This window comes from Ictidomys tridecemlineatus, chromosome 8 (assembly GCF_052094955.1).
Source record: "Ictidomys tridecemlineatus isolate mIctTri1 chromosome 8, mIctTri1.hap1, whole genome shotgun sequence".
Classification (NCBI taxonomy): Eukaryota; Metazoa; Chordata; class Mammalia; order Rodentia; family Sciuridae; genus Ictidomys; species Ictidomys tridecemlineatus.
The window spans coordinates 64031151-64055671 of NC_135484.1; the positions used below are offsets into that span (position 1 = coordinate 64031151).

Below are 24521 nucleotides of genomic sequence, written 5' to 3' on the forward strand. Positions count from 1 at the left end.
TTTGTCAAATTGTTAGCAATATATTCAATATAGTTTCATTTATAACTCTATAATCCATGCAGTTTTGATAAGTTTATCCACTGTTAAAAAATATACATACATTGAAAACAAAGCAAAAGAAGGGTGATATCAATATCATGCTGATACATTAAATAAAAGGCCCACACAATGTGTATTTAATTCACAAAGAGAATATTGTTTCCTTTGATATATTATTTACTCTTAATCAGGGTCCAAGTTCTCAAATTATATATTAATTTATTATTTTTTTCTAGTGGAGACCCAATTGATTTTTGCCCAAAAGTAATCTCAAAGGTTCAGAGTTATTTTTCTATCTTCTAAAAAGTTTTTATATAATATTAGCAATTTTATTCCAACATTTCTTTTTTATGGACTGCACTGAATACTTAGTTCTTCAGATGTTCTTGGAACCTGATGGATCATATAAATTGATTTCTTTATTAATGATTTAAATTGGTTTATATATTTTTTGACACATGTTCCTTTAGACTTGTATAATGGTCAGGTTTACATGACATTTATAACTTTATGAGAATTAACAGTACATATGGATCTACATACAAATTTAAGTTCCATATATTTTAATCAAAACTTTATCTTCATTCTATGCTATTTATTTAACATCTTTTTTATTTGTACTCTTGTTACTAAAAAAATATTCTTTGATACTTTTACTTGTTTCATTTATTTTGGTTTTTAATATGATTTGAATGATCATATATTATTTGGGTTTAATTCATGTTACTTTTATTTTATCAACATTTTAAACTTTAATCTTAAATATCAAAAAAGAAAGGTAAGCTTTGCATTTTATCATAGTTTTAAACCTTTTCTGCTACTCACTTTACTGGCAACCCAACTCTAGTGGCTTTCTTATAATGCAGTCTTGGGTTTCAGGTCGAGACTATTGAAAATATATTATTATTGATGTTGTTATTAACCCTCTTTCTCCTCCTCCTTCTCCTGTTGAAACTCTTGACCCTTTGTATCCATAGGTTTTACAACTACAGATTAAACAATTTCAGATAAAAAATATTTGGAAAAAATTGCAGCTGTAATTAATATAACCAGACATTTTTTTCTTTATCATTATCCCCTAAACAGTATGACAACTATCTACATACCATTTACATTGCATTAGATGTTATAAATAACCTTTTAAAAATAATCTAAAGATAATACATACAGGAGGATGTGCTTAGGTTATATGCAAATGCTATATCTTTTATGAAAGGGACTTATGCTTTTGTGGATTTCAGTCTCCTCAGAGTACTTGGAACTAATTTCCCATGTATAACAAGAAATAGTTATCTGTGCTTTCATTCAAAAATATCTCCACTAAATCTTATCACCACAACTAAAACAAGGTTAATTAATAATAATATGCCAGAACTGTGGAGAATATTTAAGATATCTTATTTGGCCACTAATGATCTTTTCAGTTTGTTTTTTATTATTATTCCCACCTAAGAAAACAATCTGAAGCTTTGCCCAAGGTCAAGATTTCTTCTGCTGCTTTTGTTGTTTTTAGTTATACATGACAGTAGAGTGAATTTTGACATATTATACATACATGGAATACAACTCCTTTCAATTAGGATCCCATTTTTGTGGTTGTACATAATGTGGATACAGTAGTTGTGTATTCATTTATAAGCAAAGGAAAGTTATTTCTAATTCATTCTACTGTCCTTCCTATTCCCGTCCCCCTTCTTTTCCTTCATTCCCATTTTGTCTAATACAATGAACTTCCATTCTTCCCCTTCCTACCCTTCCTTGTGGTGGGTTAGCATCCATATACTAGAGAGAATATTAAGCTTTCGGTTTTTGGAACTGGCTTATTTCACTTACCATGATATTTTCCAGTTTCATCCATTTACCTGCAAAATCCATAATTCTACTCTTCTTCATGGCTGAGAAATATTCCATTGTGTATATGATAAGGCTGCATCACAGTAGTGTGCTGATTTTAAGTCCTTTGGGTATGGACCTAGGAGTGGAGTGAGATAATTGAGTTAAATGGTGGTTCAATTCCAAGTTTTCTAAAGAATCTCTATACTGCTTTCCAGAGTGATTGCACCAATTTGCAGACCCACAGGAATGTCTGAGTGAACTTTTTCCCCCACATCCTCACCAACATTTATTATTTGTATTCTTGATAATTGCCATTTTGACTGGAGTGAGATGGAATTTCAGAGTAGTTTAATTTGCATTTCTCTAATTGCTATAGATGTTGAACATTTTTTTCACATACTTGTTGATCTTCTGTGAATTGCCTCTTCAGTTCCTCTGCCCATTTATTGATTAAGTTATTTGGGTCTTATGATGGCAAGTTTTTTGAGTTCTTTGTATATCCTGGAGATTATGGTCCATCTGAGTTGCAGGTGGGGAAGATTTTCTCCCATATTGTAGGCTTTCTGTTCACATTCTTAATTGCTTCCTTTGCTGTGAATAAGCTTTTTAGTTTAATACCATCCCATTTATTGATTCTTGATTTTACTTCTTGTGCTTTAAGAGTCTTATTGAGGATGTCTGTTCCGAGCTGACATGATGGAGAGTTGGGCCTATTTTTTCTTCTAGCAGGTGCAGGGCCTCTGGTCTAATGCCTAGGTCCTTGATCCACTTTGAGTTGAGTTTTGTTCAGGGTGAAAGATAGGGGTTCAATTTCATTCTATCACATGAATTTTTAAGTGGCCCTCTAAGGAATGAAATATACTTTGTCTTCCTAGAACCTGTGTTTTAAACCACTGTGGGACGTTACTTTTTAATTTATATTCAACTTCATGTTTATCTGACATCAATGCTCATTATCAAACATTTTCTGTCATGTTCCTGTATTTAAAAATAATTGTGTTGCATCTTTTAGTTACCCATATTACACTGTCAAGATTATTTTCCTTAAAGATGAAACACTTAGAAATATTTTCTAAGACCTTAAATATGAAAGTCTATATTTTTATTGCTTTCACAATTTTATGACAACTCAATGGCAAATAAAGATTGCATATCATAATCTTTTGCATTTTAATTCAGTAGATTTTGCTCCAGTAGCACCTTTAATGTCACAATGCAAACAGAAAAGAAGTTTCCATCCCAAGTTTTCAGTTTTATCTCTTAGTTTTCTATCCAAATGCTAATTCCTCAACTAAAGAAATAATATGTGGTAATTACAACATTTTCAGGATATATCCAGATATGTATCTCTTTCCATCAATTTTGTATGTAATATAGTGAACATTTTTGCTATAAGTAATCAATTCTTTAGTTGTGAAAAGTTTTCAAGTATAATAATTGTTACACTTGTTTTTTCATGTCCCCTATAATTATTCTTTCTACTTTCAATTCATTCAAGAATATCTCACAATCTTTTCCTTATTGATTATTTTCATTACCAAAGAATTCTCTAATATATTTCACCTTCCACAGATAAATTACTTTTCTATTGGCTCTATGTTATTTGTTTCCTTTTTTTTGGTTCAACACTGGTAAATCTCAATTATTTCTGGAGTACATATTAACCTGGACTTCAGTTTCTAAAATGAGGGTTTTGTGAATTGCTTGTTGTCCTATTTGGGAAATAATGAGCAGCAAATCAATAATTTAGCAGAAATATACTTGTCTAAAAATGAATGAGCAAATAAAATCAAATAAGAAAATATGGTTTAATAGGCAAAAGGATATAAGTTATAAGATAGACATGTCATGATGTGGGCTTAATACAACTACACAATAGGACATAATGCAATATTTTAAAAATCAGAATAATAGTGGGGAAAAGTACACAGATTGCATTTCAAGAGTCATAGAATCAACAAATTTTACTTTGTATTTCACTTACCATGCTTATTTTCAGATATGTGTGCCCAGTTATTTTTGATGATGATGCAAATGATAACAATAAAAGGAAGCCAAGAATATATGTACCATATACAATATTATTATGTTCAAAACCCTGAGATAGGTGTGTGATTTCTTTGCTTGTTTATTTTTGATATGAAGTACAATAACTGAAAAGTTGGAAATAGAAATGTGTATCATTTTATGGGTTTTATTGTTTTTTAATACTTGAGTACTGAATACATTTTTATCCCATGGATAACCAATATTTTTCATTGTTTTAAGTTAGATATCTAGGTAGCTAGTCCAGTTCCTAGTAATGAAAGAGTTTTGCCAGAACTCTAAAATTTATATAAACCTTTAACATGCATACAAAGTTAAATATCTAATACTTAAACACAATATATGTTTTCATTCTATAAGTTACAACCTGGTTCATTGTGAAGACATTTAAACTAGAATAAATGCTTAAGCCAATGGGAAGACTTCCTAAACAAACCATTTTACTTTCTTTTATTTCTAACCAAAATCATACTGAAAAATAATTAAGAATTCTTACACTTCACTGCCAAGAAAGAGGACCTTTCCCACAGAACAAAAGAGCTTCTCAGTAAAAAAAATGTTCAGAAATGAAGACCTCAAGGTCTAAGTACTGTCATTTAATTTGAACTTTCAGCACAATATTAAGGGATTGTTTTTCATCAGTTGCCACCCACATGCCATTGATCAGCAACCTCCTTTATTTTTGAGCTCCAAATGTTCTAAAGTGTTGCTTTGACAGCTAAAAATTCTCTAAACAGCCCAAGGGACATTTAAATATCTAACTTCCATAAAAAAAGATTTTAATATAAATGATGCAGAATGTAATGAGACAATACTAATTATGTATTGTACTTAAGGAAAATGTCTCCATATAATGCATTTTTTAAAAGGGCTAAGAACTATGGTATGCACTCAATAAAATGAGTTAAGTACAGGGCAGTGTAAATTTGAACCACTTTACAATTGAAAAATGTTTTTTTTTAGTTATACATAGAAACAACATCTTTATTGTTTATTTATTTTTAATGTGATGCTGAGGATTGAACCCAGTGCCTCACATGTGCGAGGCATGTGCTTTGCCACTGAGCTGCAACCCCATCTCGGAAAAAGGTTTTAATAGTCCATTCACATCCCATGTTTTGTATAGATAAAGGAACAATTAAAAATAATTTCTTATATCTTTTTAGTCTTTCATATATTCTAGTTCCTGTTTTTTCTTATATTTATCTTTCACTAGAAACCTGAAGTACTTACATTAAAAATATTGCCTACAGTCATGCAGATGACTTCAAATATTTCTGCACTTCACGGTGAATTGCTCATTCACCTGAGTGTTTAACAGTGTCAGTGTGCTCAACATTATCATATTTAATTGAATAGTTCAACAAGATAATATGCCAGGGCACATATCATCCTGTGAAATCATCCAATGCATTAGACTCACAACAAATAAAATAACACTTAAATGCAATACAGGGGACTTAGAGGAAATTATACAAACAGTAGAGACAAAAGAGAGATGAGCAAGAAAGAGAGGAAATTTGATGGAGAAAATAAACTTAACTGGATATAAGAGATTTCTTAAGTTTGATGACACCAATTCTTACATTTTATTTTCTCAAATGGTACTAAGAGTAGACATAACTCAGATATTCCTCATCACCAACACATATTTGACTTGTCCTCAAGAATACCTTCTTATCAAGTGAAGCAGGGAAGTATTCAAATCCAAATGCAAGTTTCAAATAATATGGAGTAACAATGTGTCAGTCTTTTAGAAAATTTTTGAAAGATTTTGAAGTTGTGAAAATGATTAAAATTACTAAGGCAATTAAAATAGTATGGAATGACATCAGGATTATCTCTCAGGATTATTTATTCATCCTAGAGATATTTATCAAATATTTTAAAGATCATCACATTTGCTTACTTTTACTGAACTCCAAATTATAATAACAGTTACTATGTTTCTTACTTCTGAAACAAAGACAAATGCTTTGTCTGATTTTTCCCAAAACTTCTCAAGATTAACAAATGCTTAGGAAACTGATGGACTACGACTCACATTCCAGCTTTTTCACTGGCCAAAAATTTGACCTCTGATAAATTATTAAATATCTTTGTACTTCATTTTCCAGATATGTAAAATGATAATAGAAATCCTTTTCTTTTTTCTCCTCCCCCCTATATTTTTTGGTGCATTATAATTGAATAAAGTTGTGATTCATTGGTACATATTCATACATGCATACAATAAAACAATATAATATGGTCAATATCATTTTCCCAGAATTTTCCCTTGCCCTCCCTTGCTCCACCTCTCTGGTCTGTTTCCTCTCAACTGTTCTTTCTTTAATTTTCATGAGAACCCCTCTCCACCTTTCTTTTTCTTTTCTTTTTTTCTCTAGCTTCTACAGATGAGAGAAAACATAGAACCCTTGACTTTCTGAGTTTGGCTTATTTTGCTTACCATAATGGTCTCAAATTCCACTCATTTTCCAATAAGTGACAAAATTTCATTCTTCTTTTAGGCTGAATAAAACTCCATTGTGTACACATACAGAAATACTTCTTATTAGAAGATAATTGGTGCAGAAGAAAACCCATAGCAATTAAACATTTTTTAAATAAGTGCCAAATTTTTGTTGTGATTAGTCAGGGTTGAAATGGCCTAATTGGGAATATTTTTTAAAAAATGTAATTAAAATTATGAATATGAATTTATCTTAAATAAGATAAATATAATCTTGTAAATACAAGTATGTTCTTAGAACCGAATAAAGGACTGTATGAATGGAGAGGGAGGTATAACTGTTTTGGATAAAATACATGATAGTATGATGTGACCTATAGGAGGAATTTTCTTCAAATTTCAAATTTTAGGTCCCAAGTCAACATTTTTGCAAAAAAAAATCAGATTATTTAAAACAAAACTATTCAAAATAGATAAGCTGAAAATAAAGTTAATCAAGAAAAGAACCACTTGCTACTTAAGTAATTATAGCATGTACCTCTATTTTAGATATTTCATATAATTCATTTTGACCTAAAACCAAATTGTCTTCATTGCATCAGTAAAATATTAGATAAGGTATGTGAATACTTTAAATTATTTTAAAAAATCTTTTTAAATGTTAGGAAGAAGTAGTTTGGAGTTTTATTGTTGTTTTTACAACCAAATTAGGTACAGATATTTTAAATGATTTTATTGTTGAATTGACTCACTCTAAAGATCATTACAAAGTATTGACAAAATATATGAAATGAAGTTCCTCTAATTATACTTAGAAACTCACATTTAGATATAATGATATGAACCATACTAACCTTGTGAATATAGTTCACAAGGAACTAAATATAATCCACAGCTTTCTTATAAAAACAAATTTACTTTGAGTATTAAAAGCCATAGGCCTTTTCATTTTTAAGACCAAATAACAAGCATATAATATTCCTTAATGGATTTTTAAAAATGGCACAAATGTTGTAAAACTGTAAATGATAGGATATTCATAGCAGTTGAAATTATGAAGCTAAAAGGTGTGACATGAAACAACATAGTTACAGTTTTTCTTTAACAAATGGACTCATAAAGCATTTGGTTTGAAAACTTTAAGATCACATTATATGACAGTGGGATGAATCAGACACAATTCCCCTATGTGCATATATGATTACATGACCACGTACAACCAGAAGAATGAAAAGCTACACTCCATTTATGTATGATATGTCAAATGCATTCTACTGTCATGTAAAACTAATTCAAACAAATTAGAAAAAGATCACAGCATATAACATACTTCTGTTTTCTTTAGATATGGTCTTCTATTTTTTTTTTTTAGTTCATACCATCCAACATAAATTTTTACACATTTTAAGCAGACTAAGAAAGTACATGCTGTCACAATGAGTAGTTTGCTACAGAAACTTAAGAGTATTTATTTAGACATTAAATCAGTTCATCCATAAGAAATTGGAAATTGAATTATAATAGAAGGAACAAGTTTGGCAGTTCTTTCTGTGATTATATCAAGCATATAAATGTATCTAAGTCATAATGGACAACCATTTTACTAAGCAAGTTGCTATATTAGGCAACTTAATGCCCACTTATTTAAGTTTAACTAGTACCATGTAAGCATTTCCATAAAATACATAAACAGAAAGAAACATCTAATTTAAAATGTAAATTAAATCATAAGAATTCAATGTTTTTAATATGTATGAACCACAAGATCATGAATCAAGTTGAACAGAATGTTACAAATATAAACATATAACTTAAAGGAAGTTTCCAAGATTACACAAGGATTCTTGCAGAGGATTCTTAAATAAAACCTGGTGTGGTGGCATACACCTGTAATCTCAGTGGCTTGGGCAGTGAAGGCAGAAGGATTGCAAGTTCAAAGCCAGCCTCAGTAACTTGGAGATACCCAAAGTATTGTTGAATTTCAATAAAAACTGGTCTTTAAAGAGAAGGATTTCAGCTAATCATTATCATATTTGGAGTTGATAAAAACTCATATATACATACCATCAGGATCAGAATAAAGAAATGCCATTATCTTGATTATGTGGTATATTTCAAGATAATCTTTTTTGGGGGGGAAGGGATACCAGGTATTAAACTCAGGGGCACTTCCCCACTGAGCTACATCCCCAGTCCTATTTTGTATTTTAATTTAGAGACAGGGTCTCACTGAGTTGCTTAGCACCTCACTTTTGCTAAGGTTTGCTCTGAACTCATGATCCTCCTGCCTCAGCCTCCTGAGCCCCTGGAATTACAGGCATTCTACACTGTGCCCAAATTCTGAAGATAATCTTGAATAGAGATTTCTAAGTAAAATAATAAAATAATGGACCAAGAAATACATTTTTTTGGATATTACTGAGACTGGGGATAAGCAAATTTCACTGCTATCTAGAAATACATCTAGTTAGAACATGTAAGGAAGATTGGATAAAATCTGGTAACCAAAATAAAACTTTCAGAAATGAAAAGTATGTGGGGATTGGTGCTGTTTGGTGGTATAGAAATGACTCCGGCCACCTTGCTATCATCTCGTTCACCCATCCCAGACCAGTTAGTTAGTAGCCAGCATCTAGAAGACCAGTCAAATATGGCATTATTGGGCATGTTTCTATTGTATGATACAACCCCTTTCCTCTAACACATGACCTCTTGTACAAAAGCAAACCTATCATTACAGGTTCAGCATTCTATTCCAATATTCTTTCTGCATTTAGCTCTTTTCTGTTGCTAAAAAAACCTTCATTATTGAACACTTTCTAGTGAAGCCTATTTTTCTGTTGTAATGAATGTGTCTTTTAAATATCAGAATATTAAGTTCGTAGGGGTCTAAGAATCTTATATATTGCAGCCTCCCTTATTTTATACATTCCATTCTTCCTAACCTTTACCTCTGAATCTCAAAGTATCAAGGAAAGAAAAATATGTAAACATTCATAGGATATTCTGAAAAAATGAAAGTGAAAGATATTAGCACCATTTAATAAACCATAACTTAAAGGATTTCACATTATTATGTGTTTTTGGAATATAAGCTTTTTGAGGGTAGGGTTGTGTCCTTTAAATGAGAGTATGTTTCTATTTCTATGAAATTCTCCATACACTTTTATGAACATGAAGCTAATTACAAAAAGAATAGTAATTCTAATGTGTGTTTTTGTGCTTATTTATATGTGAAATGTAAGTACGTAGTTTCACGTTTGTATCTGCTTATTTATTATGAAGGTTGGCTTTATAACCAATACATTTCTATGTCAAATAAGCACAGATGACACTTCGGTCTGTTTCAAGTCCCCATGGGCCTTATGATGGCTTTCTGCACAATGCCTAACAGTCTCTGTGACATTCAGGCTTGGATGTCATCCAACTTTTTAAAGCTAAATGTAGACAAGACTAAATTATTACTCATAGGGTCTCCTCCACATCAATCTTTATATTTCTTTTTTTACTTCTTCCCTCCAACATCTAGTATATCCTTTTCAATGTCTCAGGGCTCGTAACACTGAACTGATTTTAGATGCTGAGCTTTGTTTTTGATGTCCATATTAATCAGGTTGCAAAATCATCTTATTATCATCCTAGGAGACTTTCTAGAATATATCTCACTGAATCTCCAAGGGACAGAGAAATTCTCAGATGTGCTTCCGTTATTTCTTGCTAGGATTACCATAATTCATTATATTCTGGCCTACCTGTCACCTCTATTCTTAGCTGCTTACAGCTAGCACAGACTTGGGTAATGTGTGAAGGCATACAAAAACTAGAATATCTGATCACATTACTTCAGCAAAGAGAAAATTCTGCTTGCCTTTAAGAAAGCAGTGAATTGTGTTTAAGCCTTTATTCCCTACAAACATGATGATTTTCTGAACTACAGTCAAGTGATCCGTTCTCACTAATTGCTATTTTTCTTTAGGAAAAATGTCAAGCTTTGAAAATATCCATTTTCAAAGGTAAGTTTACCTCATAGAAAACATAATAATTATGAACCTAAAAGGTTGAATAATTAACATTTTGTAAATCGATTCCTTTTTTTTAACTTGGGAGAAAGATTATTATATAAAAGAACTTTGTATTAAAAATTACATATTATTTTGTTATGCAAATAACCACTCTTATGTTTATTTGTACCATAAATGTGAATGTTAACAGTAGGGTATTAGGTTTAATAAAGCAAAGCACACCTGCACCAGTGCTGTAAAAATACAATCACCTCTATTTTAATCTAGATTCTGAACTCTGAACAATCTTGCAGGAAAGTTGGTAATGCAACAGTACATTTAGTATATTTGTCCTTATCCATCCACTCACGAAAATTTACTAAAATATACCTACCTTCTATTTTATGTGTAACTAATTTATACATTTGCTCTTCATTCTAGGGTCGGTTTTAATTTTAATATTTTCCTTCCTCATTGCGATGCTGTTGCAGTGTCAAAATATCATTAGAAACCTCCTTATGAGAATGAAGCACTTTGTTTTCTATATCAAACTTGACTTGTAAGATGCACAAATGTGGCAAGATGCATGTTTATCTGCATCAAATCCATAAAAGGTATATACAATGAGAAGGCAAAAGACAAGCTACACCTTTTTCATGCCTATAACCCTTAACTCTTTTTTTATATTTATTAACCCTATTGAAGGCACGTTCTGTGGTAGCGTTGAAATCTACAAAAATCTCAATTTATGTCAAAAAACAAGTTCAGGTAATCAGTACAGTGTCTTATAGTAATGGGAATCCTATCCTTCACAGTCTTAAATTCAAGTTCTTCCTTTTCTCATATGATCAATAACCTCTGTCTTCAACTGACTCATTCAAGTTAAAAAAAAAAAAAAGGAAAAACAGTTGCCACAGTAAAAGTAAATGCAGCAACTTACTTAACCATAATCTTTTTACTCAAAACAATTGCTTTGTTTTTTAATACCACACTTGTTTGGCAATAAGTTGTGTTTTCAGTTTCCAGTTGATAATAAAGGCTTTTTTTCTTCTACATAAATCAAAAACAAAACTAGCATGATGTTTTGAGAAATTCCACTATCACTGAAAACAGACTTCCTGGGAATGAGCACTAAGAAGTTTTCTCTTCCCAAAGTATCAGGAAATTCTAGAATCCTTATGTGGTAAACAAATTTACAAATCTGCTTCATTTTTTTCCTAATTTATTAATGCAACTTTATTTATTATGTGAAATAAGAATATCTAAAAGGCAATATATCTTTAAAGTCCCATCAAAATATAATCACTAAACAGTGAGAAAAAAATCTGTTAATCACATGATTCAAAATAGTGACCATATGAAAGATCAGATTTTTTAATACTTCTGTAAATTATTTGTAGTTTTATATATTTTAAACTTAATATTTTATGGAGGAGCAGTCTGCTCTCTTATCAATGATTAGAGCCTCTGGTGTCATTATCTAGATTTACAGATGTCATGCCAGGAGTTGACATAATACTGCAAATTAGTCAGCCAAGTCCCTGTCCTTAAGGACTAATTTGCAGATTATTTCCTATGAAACCATATAATTCCAGAGAGTAGGTGTCTTAGGGAAGAAGATAAATAACCCAGCTAACAAAATACAAAACTTTCTTTTGAACAAATTAAGCTTGAGATGTTTATAACACATCCAAGAAGAGATATCATGTAGGCAGTTTGGATGTAGAAATCTAGAAATGAAAGGAGATGTCAAAATTTAAAGTATAAATTATGGAGTTAAAAACATATACAGTATATCAAACCTAAAGGTTTGTGGGATGCAGAGGCGGAGAGCATCTAGGATGTCAGTAGAAATGGAGAAGAGAAAAAGGCTCCAGACAAATCCTAAAGGTGCTGTATTACTTAGAGACACAGGAAGAGAACATTCACTAAGACAGAGAAGCAATAGGAGATATGAAGTTAAGAGAGGAGAACATTTCAAGAAGTGACTAGTCAAATTTTGCTCCTGAGGCTGAGACAGTAGGATTGCAAGCTCAAAGCCAGTCTCAGCAAAGCAAGGTGCTAAGCAACTCATTTAGACCCTGTCTCTAAATAAAATACAAAATAGGCTGGTAATGTGGTTCAGTGGTCATCGAGTGCCCCTGAATTCAATCCAGGGTACCCTCCCCTTCACTCCCCCAAAAAGCAAGAAAGGTGAGAGCTGTACATTAACTTTGGTTAATGGACTATAGCTGTCTTGGTATCAAAGATAAGAGCAATTACAGTGCTTGATAGAGACGGAAATCAGAATGAGGACTGGGAAGGTGTTAGATAATGAATTATTGATGAGGAAGTGAAGATAAGAGGTTGTTGATTCCCTACACTGCAGGTTCTGTTATTTCAAACCAGAATGTGTATAAATGAAACTAAGAACTAATTAAAAGGTTATGTTATTTTAAAAATATTAAATAATGGCATAAGGTTAGGGTTGCTTATTATACACATCTATGCTACCCAATCCTGTACAGTAGTCTAGGTTATTTTTTTAAGGATTAGATAATACAATAAAAAAGTTGGAAAGTGAAGTAAAATTCATTGGATCTCATTTTCAAATAATAATAGTTTTTAATTTTGCTTCCACCTTTAAGAACAAGTATACAAACAAAAAACCCATAAATTGTTTATGCAAAACAAAGTCTATAAGGGAAAATATAAAATAAATATGATGTGGCACATACAGATGAAGAATGCATTACCCAAGAGTGTAAAAGTTTAGATGACAAGCATGGGACACTCTCGGGAAAATAAAGAAAATAAAGACTCCATATAAAAATAGAAAAGAAGACACACTGAATTAAAATTAAGTTGTAAGAGCAAAGGACACATTTTAAGCAAGAAATTGTCATAACAGAAATTTAAATTTTAGTAAAATGAAGAACCAATTGCTAAAATCTGAATCTATGATGTGGAGAATAAGCTTGAGAAAGCACACTTGAATACATATTGTTATTATCAATCAGAAATAAGTATGCAAAATTAAAACTAATAAATGGCAGGATTTGGTTTCTGAAAAAGAGAATGAAATAGAAAATACACTGAACTGTTTAACAAGTATAAGGCTATTTGTAAGTATGAGGTCTTCTACTTGGCAACAATGCTTTTACTTAGGATCTTTCCAAAAATATGCTTGTTTCTTCAGTCAAGAAAGAAATATTAAAATGTAGCAAAATATATTCAGGAATCAAAGCAGGCTGTTTTATGTTAGGATTAATAAAAATTTAAATATCCGAATTAAAATATTATTTGACCAATAGCTACCCTGCTTTATCCTGTCTTCAATGATGGAATAATATTTACCATTTTTAATATCAAAAACTAAGATTATGTCATCTAAACTGGACTTGCTAATAGCCTTTAGTAATTGAGACTGTATGGAGGAAATAAATAGTATTAGAAGTATTCGGTTGGACAGTAACTGAAGCTGACAACCACATCCAAACCTTCAAAGAAGTCTTACAACTCTTTTACTAGAAATAGTAGTAGCAAGAAAAAAAAAACAAATATAAAACTAAAAACATAAACACAATTCTATTTATACAACAAATTATGCTAATGAATTTGCAAGTGTATTTGAAATGGATAATTGTCTTAGAACTGTGAATCATAAAAGTTGACACAAGAACAACTAAATAAACCAATGACTATGGGAGATATTAAGGAAGTTGTCAAACAATTATCTCACAAATGTTTTGGTAAGCAATTATAATTCCTTTAAACCTATGAGGGAAATATTTCCAGTTACTTTTAAAGTTTTCAATGCATTGAATATCAAAATCTTATAAAAATAAGTCAAAAGTAATATGAAAACTTTATTATGATAAATGTAAGCTCCTAAAATTCAATACTGCAAAATATTATCATATATTAATACACAATACTACAGGAATGTAAAAAAAAAATTATTCTGTAATTCAAGGGCTTTTCTTCCTTTATTCTATAAGCCAGAAAATAAAACTATATGATCCTCTCAAAAGAGGCCTGAAATACAATGGCACAAATTCAAGATTTGTTCTAGAATTTTAAAAAAAAGTTTATAGGAATAAGAACTATGCTGAAACCATCAGAGATATATAGGAATGAGAAAAATTATTCAAAGCAATTCAACATTAACATAAAACCAAAAACCCCATAAAATATTGTAAATAAAAAGGCAAAATTATTATCATTATCAAGTCATATTCTTATCTACCTAAAAACTGTACTTGAAGGGACATGAGCTCTATATTATGATTATCAAAATAATATTTGAAAGATTAATTCTTTTTTGTAAGTAGACCAGTTAATGTTAAATACAAAATATAGAATGAATATGATAATTTTCATTGGCCACAAATAAATGTTTTAAATTTTAAAATTATATTAAATAATAAATGAATTAAATATATAAAGAAAATAATAGTTCAGTATATTTTATTTTGGTTAACATATGTATTAAATACATCATCATATTAAATAAATATCACATATATGCCGTTTTTCAGATTCTTAGACTTTCTTGAACACAGCAATACATATTGTTATTATCAATCAGAAATAAGTATGCAAAATTAAAACTAATAAATGGCAGGATTTGGTTTCTGAAAAAGAGAATGAAATAGAAAATACACTGAACTGTTTAACAAGTATAAGGCTATTTGTAAGTATGAGGTCTTCTACTTCGCAACAATGCTTTTACTTAGGATCTTTCCAAAAATATGCTTGTTTCTTCAGTCAAGAAAGAAATATTAAAATGTAGCAAAATATATTCAGGAATCAAAAGCCATGACAATTCCAACATATCTATTATATTTGAATCCAGAATAAACTTAAAAATTTGAAGCTCTGGCAGATAAGTACATAATAATTAAAATTTCTCCTTTAAAAATAAAGTCTCTAAAAGAAAAAACATAAATTTATAGGAACAATTGTTCAATATATAAGAAGCAAAGGGTTAGTACTAGAAAGCATTTGATAATTATATGGAAAACTTAATACTTAAATAGCAAAACAAATGTTCAACAAGAAAAATATTCTCAAGGAAATCATCAAAATGTATAAAAAATGATGGGACACACCACAAACAAATGAATACAAAAAATACATTTGAAATCCAATTATCAAATTGGTAAAAAAATTAAATGTATAGGATCCACTGATAGTTACAAGTGAAAAATTATGGTACATCAACTAGATAAACTACTATGATTCGATTATAAAAGCAAGAATTAGCAGTATTTTAAATTGAGTGACCACAAATTTCCACAATATGTTAGTGAGAAAAGCAAAATACTGTCAAGAGTACACCATGTTAATTATCCTGTTTTTTTTTTTTTTAAAGACAAGTCTCTGTAAGTTTGATAAATAGATCTACATAGGTAAGTTTATGTTTGGGAGTATGTATATTTGTGTGTATAGATTTATATATGAGTTTGCATGTATAAAAAGTTCTATGTTATGTTATTTCTTTCTAAGTTAGATGTGCAATAAGAGAAAAGAATTAGAAAGGTTAAAAATAACTGGACTAAGAAACAGTGAATATTGATACAAAATTATAAGTGTATATGAATATAATAAGCATTTCAAAATTATGAAAAAACCTGCTGACTTAAAAATGGTGATGATATTTTATACATGAAATAAGTTCAGATTCATGTCAACATATTTATTTTGGTGATAGACATAAATATATAACTATATGTGCATATTTGCCTATGTTTGCATGAGTCAATATAAAGCCACATCAGCCCATTGGCATTGCTTACTTTGGAGTCAGATTGTTACAATTTAAAGAGGGCCCCATGGCCAAGTGAGTAATTAGTACATAGACAATATAGTAAATATGTTCAAACATATATTTAATATTTATTTTTTAAGTATAGGTGGACACATTATCTTTATTTTATTTTATGTGGTGTTTAGGATTGAACCCAGTGCCTCACGCATGCTGGGTGAATGCTCTACCTCTGAGCCATGCCCCAGCCCTCAAATATATTTTTTAAATTTTCTTAATTTTATTTGACAGGACATATCATCATACTTCTCTTCATGCAGCAATTTCTCTACTAATAAATTTTCTTAAGAAATAATTGTGATGGTTTCCAATATTTATGTACAAGAATGCTAATAGTAAATCTATTCATAATAGCAAAAAAATGGAGCTCTTTGTCCCAACAAAGAGTTGGATAAATATAGTGCATAAATTTGTGTTAGGGTCTGTAAACAAGTCAGGATGGCACCTGACATTTTGCCAGGGGAGTGGTTTGTGAGGTGGTGCCAGAAAGCCATTAAGTGTGGAGATTCCTTATTGATTGACTGCTGTATCTAGTTTATGTTAATTAAGATAAGCTGTGTGTAACGTATATATACCCCTCCTGTCCTACAATAAATGGCTCCCACTCCTGCTGTATCAATTTGCACAAGTTGCTTGTCACCCCCCGGTTATTTTGCTGCAGCCAGACTGCAGCAAATTTGTACATATGCTTACATGCATGTATACTATACTATAAATACATATTATATATTTATGTGTGTTTATGTTTTATAAACATAAATTTTATAAAGGTATTAGAAAACATGTAGTTATATCTTGAGAACATTATAGAAGTCTTTGTCTATTGTATAGCTATAGACATATTCCCACTTTTTCCTTTGCTTTTCATTACTTTTGTGATTTATATACTATACTGTAAATGACATAAAATAATAGAAGAAACAACAAATTATTAATTGTGAGCCAGCAAATACACTCTACTGCATATAATTTTCATGTCACATAGGTATATATATATATATCCATTATGCAGGATATAATGGAAACATGCATTTTTTATTTTAAAAAATTCTTGAAAAGTAAAAATTATTTAGTTTCATCTTGCTTATATCTATTCAAATAAGTCACACAGAAAATTATACATTGTATAGAATAGAGTATGTGTAGATAGACATAAAGTCTATATTGTCCAGAAAGCCATGCTTCTAAGAATATTGCATTAATGTATAAGAGATTATATTTAATTCTTCTTGGGTAGTAAATGGAAGTAAAAAGTTTTAATAATCTATACTCCAAACATTTCTGAAAATCATTAAGTGGGGTTTTTTTTCCTTGAAATATCACTATAATATATTACATGAAAATGTTAAAGTATTTTCAGAAATTTTAGATTGTTAAAGACACTATTAGTATTAATGTGTTTTGGGTGTGTGTTCTTTTGAACATAATTAAAATTTATACTAATAAACAGATTTTAATAAATTTAGTTAATTTTCTTAGTGTTCATTTGTTGCTTTTTCAAATGTGTGTCTCTCTATAAATAAATTGAAATGGGAGAGGTTTTTGTTTTATTTTGTTTGGCTGCTCTTTTATGTGAGTAGTTTGAAAAAAATTCTGAAATGAAAATTTCACAACAGTCAAGTTATTCCTATTTTCTTTCCACAACACTAGCCATTTGCACAAAAGAAAAATTCTTTACTATCTTAAGAGTAATGTTTAAGAGTAAAAAGACCCTTTCAAAAGGTGAGAGCATGCTTTTAGCATTGATAAAGATTGTATGTTCTCAACAAGAAAGAGTTGTCTTTAATAGTACAGTTAATTGCTGTGACAACCACCAACCCTTTCTTACTTTGGAAAACCTCAGAAGGTCAATAGTCTTGTTTTTTCTCTCATGTGTAGGAACTAGAGAAGAAAAATGAAACAAAGGTGTGGACCAGATGGAGATCTCCTGAAAATCAAAGGGAGATCAATAGAGGAAAGGGTCTGGGGTGTGAGTAGGGGAGGGAGGGATAAAGTTACTGGGGAATGATGTTGGCCAAATTATATTGTTAAATTGTGTGCATGTACAAATATATAACAACAAATCCATCATTATGTACAACTATAATGTATCAATAAGAAAGAAAATATGAAAAAAGAAAGGACTCAATTTTCCCTTTTTCTCATATATATAATCTTGATTTGCATGTCTGTTTTCTTTCTCAGCTCCATTAATTTCAAACTGACCAGTGAGATAGAATTCTTGCAATTGGAAGTGACATAAACCTAACTTAGGTAGGTGTCTCACTGAACCTTAAGATAACAATGGTGCTGGACGTCCAGGAAAAAACCCTAAAGCTAGTGTCTCTGTCTGAAGTTATGGTTTTCTCTCTCCCCCACCCGGCCCCCGCTCTCTGCAGTTGCTTGTACATGTTCCCTGGTTCACATACTAGAACATGGGGTAATTCAGACCCTAGATGAGAACACGACATTCCTGACCTAAGTCTTAAACCTCCAGATATAGACTCAGTGTCCATATCTGCTCTATTACCCACTACAAACCAGTCAAGTAAGGATTATCCTATATGGTTGATCCTGCTGCTATAGTAGGATGACAGGACTAGGGAAGGCACAGACTTAGAAAAATACAGGTAAACCACGTTTAAAAAAAGTAAGATAGTGCCCTACCTAATCTTTTCATGAAATTACATTAGATTTCTCCCTAAACAGGAAAATTTTAGATTAGACAGAAGTAGAATGCTTTGATTCACTAATATTCTAAAAAGAAATTAGTTCAGCTTTCTGTACACAAATATAAATTCTGGACAATCCTTTTTCTTTTTTTTTTTTCTTCAGTGCCAGTTATGCTGGTACAGTACTAGCTCACTGCCTCTTCCTTGCTGATCACTTCTGGTATGCAGCACAACTAAAGACAGATAATTCTGACAAGCAATATTATTTTCAACACTCTCATAACCCCTACAATACACTGAGGTACCTTCTCATTGCTGAAACATTTTACCAGTTTACCTATCTGGTAGATTTTCCCTAAGCCATTATTCAATTCATATATCATTATATTCTCCTCAGGTTTACTAAATGTATTACTTAACCATCTATCATGCAAGTAAGATAATTTTGAGTCTTAAATGCCTCCATATTTTAAATTTAGGAAATTGCATCTCTACTATTTCATTGACTAGAAAGGTATGATCGATTGAGTAGTGTGAGATTTTGGAAACAACTACCAACAACTATCAAATCCACATATCTCAGGACATCAGTATGCCATAAACGAGTTAATTTTTTTCTGAGGCCTTCAGATTTAAATTCAAGTTCTGGTATATAATGTAATCTTGGCCAAATTCTTAACCATCCTACACCCATAATCTTATCTATAATAAAAGTTTCTTTAATATCTACTTCAAAGTGTTATAAGGGTCAAGTAGGATAATATTTACAATGCTAAAAGCACAGTATATATTTTAATAAACACTAGTTTCCACCACACTCTACCCACTTCTATTCAACCCAACAACCCTCAAGGATGAAAAACCTGGAATGAAAGATTCAACCAAGTTAAGTGGTGGGAAAGTCAACCTCCATGAGATCTGTTTCATACCTGAGAGAGGTAGCTCTGTCTGTCCTGGCCTGAAGAAGCTGCTGATTGTCAGTCTCCTTTCACTCCCTACACTCTGCTTTGGTGCATATTGCCACCTTGAAGATCAAAACAACTATACAGTTGAGGTTTGAAGAACACCTTTGAGTTAAAATACTATAATTTACAGTTATAATGCAATTTCAAGTAAGCATTATATAAATTGATATTTAAAAGTGATAAAAATTAAGCCAAAAAAATAAACCTTAAGGAAATTGATGATATGTAACAATCATAGAAGCATAGATGCTTTGCTTAATTTTTTATAGGATTCTATCATGTTATATTATTTTTAATAAAAAATTCATTTTATTTACATTTAAAGTAATACAGTAAGAAGAAACAGTTATAAAGAGGGTTTATTACAACCAGTATTTGCTTAAGAAAAAAACAAAAAAGCCTAAATGACCATTCATAAAAGGTGGATAAAATTCATCTGGTAAAAGAATATGAGGCAAATATTCAAAATGATAATATGGATTTATAGCATGAAATTCCTTTACAAGAATTGGTATATTGGTATGAACTAATGTTTAAAAATAAAAAAAGTTGTGTGCTATGTAGAATAAGAAAATAAAGAAAAAAATGTGGAAGTTTGTTTACCAAGTACATAGAATTCAACATTTTGTTTCACACTTTTGCCTTTATACCTTTTATATTGTCTAAATATTCCATAAATGTTTGTGATATTTGCAACTTAAACCAACTAAAGCTATTATCAATTTGAAAACTAAAATAAGGTAACCTTTGGCCTTGCTTCTACTTTAAGCCTCTAGGAGCCATTCTTTCTATTACCACCAAAACACAGCCTGCCTGCTGCCTTATTTCCACCTTTCTCTTCACTTCTGACCTTGTCTAATGAGGACCCTCTGGGCTCATCCTGAGTCTACACTGCTTCAGACCTTGGTCTCTAAGCCCAGATGACCTGGCAAAACATTTTCTGTCTGAATAGGTGCTTCTTCCTACCTGACAACACCCCATACTAGTATCTGCCTTCCTGACCCAGCCCCAGGCAGGTGCTTTTGGGGTAGTGCTAGCAGTAGCCTTTGCCCTGAAATACTTTTCCAGCACACCTGGATGCATGTACTCTACTTTCAAAGAATTATAATTAATAATACTTTTTAGTTACATGGAACAAATTCATTAACTTCTTAATAAGTTAGATGAAATGTATGGTATCTATTTCTTTTATAGCGTGGCACCAAAATTGTTTTTTGAAGTAACATTTACTGTGCCTTGTTAAGTTCTCAAGAAATAATATTACAATCAAACTTTTCTGTTCTTCCTTCCCATAAAAAGCACCATTCTCTGTCACCTTTGTCATATTTGCAGAATATATATTTATGACATTAGAATCACACTGTTAACATCATTTCAAATTAAATGATGTCCCTAGAATGAGTAACACTTTAGTACTAAACACTACTGATAGTTAATGGGCATATAATAAGATGCTTATTTGAGAATACAGTGATGACTCTGGTTTCTCTTTATTCTTAGAGCACTTAGTTTTGCTACCAGCTTTCCAGAGTTGACTTTGCAATGGCATATTACATAGTGTGCTTTGCTGCTTCTCTTCAACTTACTGGGACAAAGAAACTATAAGATGCACAGCCAAGAGCTTTCTGAGGATCTTTGGTTTTCACCTCTGTAATATAACTGCCTAAAGGGATGAGAGGCATTAACCTTGCATCCTCCTATCTGGTAATGGAGTCACTTCTTTTTTAAATTTTCCCAAGACTATTTCAACATGCTTTCTCTTTATACACATTCTTTTTTCTCCACAAAGTTACATTTATGCAAGTGGGGAGGTAGTAAGTAGAAAGTATTGTGAGAGTTGAAATGTCAAAATGGCTAAGCAACAAATGTTGCTTCAATTATCGAATTGGAAATGAACTCAATTGATATATGTCTAAAGCATAGATTTTAAAAACTAAGAAAGTCAGTGTTGATGTTTTGTACCTTATGGACATGAAGAAAAAATATGACACATACAATCCTAGATATTTTACATAATTTATCTTAAAAGTCTTACAATAAGCTCAGGGAGAAAACAGTTTTATACCCATTTTGCAGATAAGATAATTTAGTAGGTAAGAAGCAAAGATGGAATTTGAATTCTAGTCTGTTTGATGATGAATTTATACCTTTATGAAGCCCTGTGCTCCCTGTACCAATATAACCAAATTTAGTTTTTAATATTTTGACCACATTTTCTTAGTGACTGAAGTCTTAATTATTTGACTTATGAAAACAGTCAACAAACTTCAGGTGCTCAATGGATACTCTTGAGACTCAGACCCCATTGGAAATGTACCATGATTCATGTCCACCACCACTACCACAAGAATGACCACTCTTTGAAGGCCCTACTGTGTGCCAGCATTTTATTATGAAATTAACACACACTTTTATTTCACTTTTTTTTATATAATCATCTCCAAATCAGGAAATATAAACCACAGATTACTACCCATCTCAGGGTTGTCCAGAGAAATGGATTCAATAACAAATATGGAAAAAAGAGAGATTAATTTTAAGGAATTGGCTCATGTGATCATGGGAGCTGCTAAGTCTGAAATTTATAGGACAAGCCAGTAGCATAGAAACTCAATAACAAATTATGTGTCAGTCTTGAGACAGGATTTTTATTTCCAGGAAATCTTGGTTGGTTCTAAGGCCTTCAACTAGTTGATTAAACTTACCACCCACATTACTGAAAGCAATTTTCTAAAAGTCAACTGACAGTAATTGTTAACCACATCTACAAAATACTCTTTTAACAACATCTTTAGACTAGTGTTTGGCCAAAAACCTGGGTATCATGGCTTAGGCATTTTGACATGTATAATTAACTCTCACACTACCTTCCTACTGTAATGTACAACTTTTCTTATTAACCTGCTATAATGATGTATACTCATTTGTTTATTTCTCATGTAGACTACTTAGTTTTAGTACTGTATAACCTTCATTGACCTATACTTCCACTCCTCTAATTCTATCTCCTTATAAGTCTGTTTTTATAAGTCACTTCTTGCTTTTGACCATAAGTCTATCTAATGGTTGCATTATTTTTTTGAGAGAGAGAGAGAGAGAGAGAGAGAGAGAGAGAGAGAGAGAGAGAGAGACAGAATTTTTTAGTATTTATTTTTTTAGTTTTCAGTGGACACAACATCTTTATTTTATTTTTTTTATGTGGTGCTGAGGATCAAACCCAGCGCCCCACACATGCCAGGCGAGTGCACTACCGCTTGAGCCATATCCCCAGCCCTGATGATTGAATTATTAACAACGTTTAACCTACATTCTTTTGACAAGACATCCTGTTTATTAAGGTCCATGTCTTAAACCAGTTCTAGCTTTTCTTTTAATCAAATAACCCAAGAAAAGCAAAATCTAGTATCTCCTCTGGATGGTCTGAAAGCTACTTGATGTTGTAATACCAGTTTCCTTCATAAAAGCTTTCATCCACATTGTTTCTTTTAACAAGCAAGATGTAACAGGAATCATGATTTTCCACGTACATATTCTAGAAAAGGAATCAGAAGCAAGTAGCTAAGTGACCTGCCTGAGCTCAAACCATTGATTAGTGGGATATGGGAGGTCTAGAACTCCAACTTATTCCCTCAACATATATCACTAAATGCCTGTTATGATGTTGCAGGCTTTGGATTGGGTGTTGCAATTTATCAATGAACAAAATAGAAAAAAAAATACTTGCCTTCATAAAACCTAAATTTTAGAAAGTAGACAACAAACAAATAGGTAATATATAGGGTGTACAAATAATACATGTTTATGGAGAAAACTACTGCAGTAACAACTGATATTTGTAAGCTGTGAGGCAAGTTGCAGTACAAAATTAAGTAGTCAGTATGTCTTCACTGCAGATGTGGCTTTTGACCAATGCCTGAAAAAGATGAATGACATGACTTGTGAAAATATTGAGAAAGAGTCACTGCAGAAGGAAGGTCCCGAGTAGAAACTGCCTGCTAGGCTTGAGAAACACAGTAGAAGTTCTAAATTAATTTAGCCTAATTTGCTATTCCCATTTTCAAGTCCTTTTGCCATAAAATTATACTAGGCAAATCTACACAAATTTAGCCTATCAGATGAAAGTCGTAAAATCCACAGTCATTATATTATCCCCAAATACACCTATTATATTGATACTCTTAGATGTTATATTATAAACTTATCCTTCACTCATTAATGGTGCTATAAAGTAACTAAAGTGACTAGCAACTAAGTACACAAAGCATTAATTTAGCTTCTTATTCAACCAAAAGAATGACTGTGGCTTCTCTAAATCCTCTTCATTCTAGGAAATAATTTAGACTTATCAGTGATTTGTTCAGGACATAATAAGACTTTTAGAAAGCTACTGTTTAAAAAGCCCTTATGAAAAATTACATTTTATAATGCAAAGTAAATTTGAACAAAAACTTGAATTTTAAATTTCTAATTATATACTACCAGAATTTCTTGTTTTGCAGGTAGAGCCTCAAAATACATTAGTCAATATTAATAGTGTCTTATCATCTTAAGAGGTTAATTATATGACCACCATTTATCTAAATTCTATAATCATACACCATTTCTTGAGTATTTCTTAAATGGTAGAGAGCCTAGTCTTATTGTCCTAAATTAAGTCTTAATAACATTTTCCCATAAAATCTGTAATTATTACATATAAGACATAACAATTAACAAGTAAAT

The 24521-nt window shown here is 31.2% G+C and overlaps 1 protein-coding gene across 4 annotated transcripts in view; it reads right to left on the reverse strand.

The window, feature by feature from the left end:
- Nucleotides 1–1637: 1637 nt before the first annotated feature.
- LOC144365869 (uncharacterized) overlaps nt 1638–24521 on the reverse strand; it is a 546961-nt gene continuing 524077 nt past the window's right edge. For all 4 annotated transcript variants that reach the window (XR_013424600.1, XR_013424601.1, XM_078018586.1 and 1 more), the window contains one exon: nt 1638–2011. The gene's annotated coding sequence lies outside the window, so the exon portion shown is untranslated. The remainder of the gene's footprint in view (nt 2012–24521) is intronic.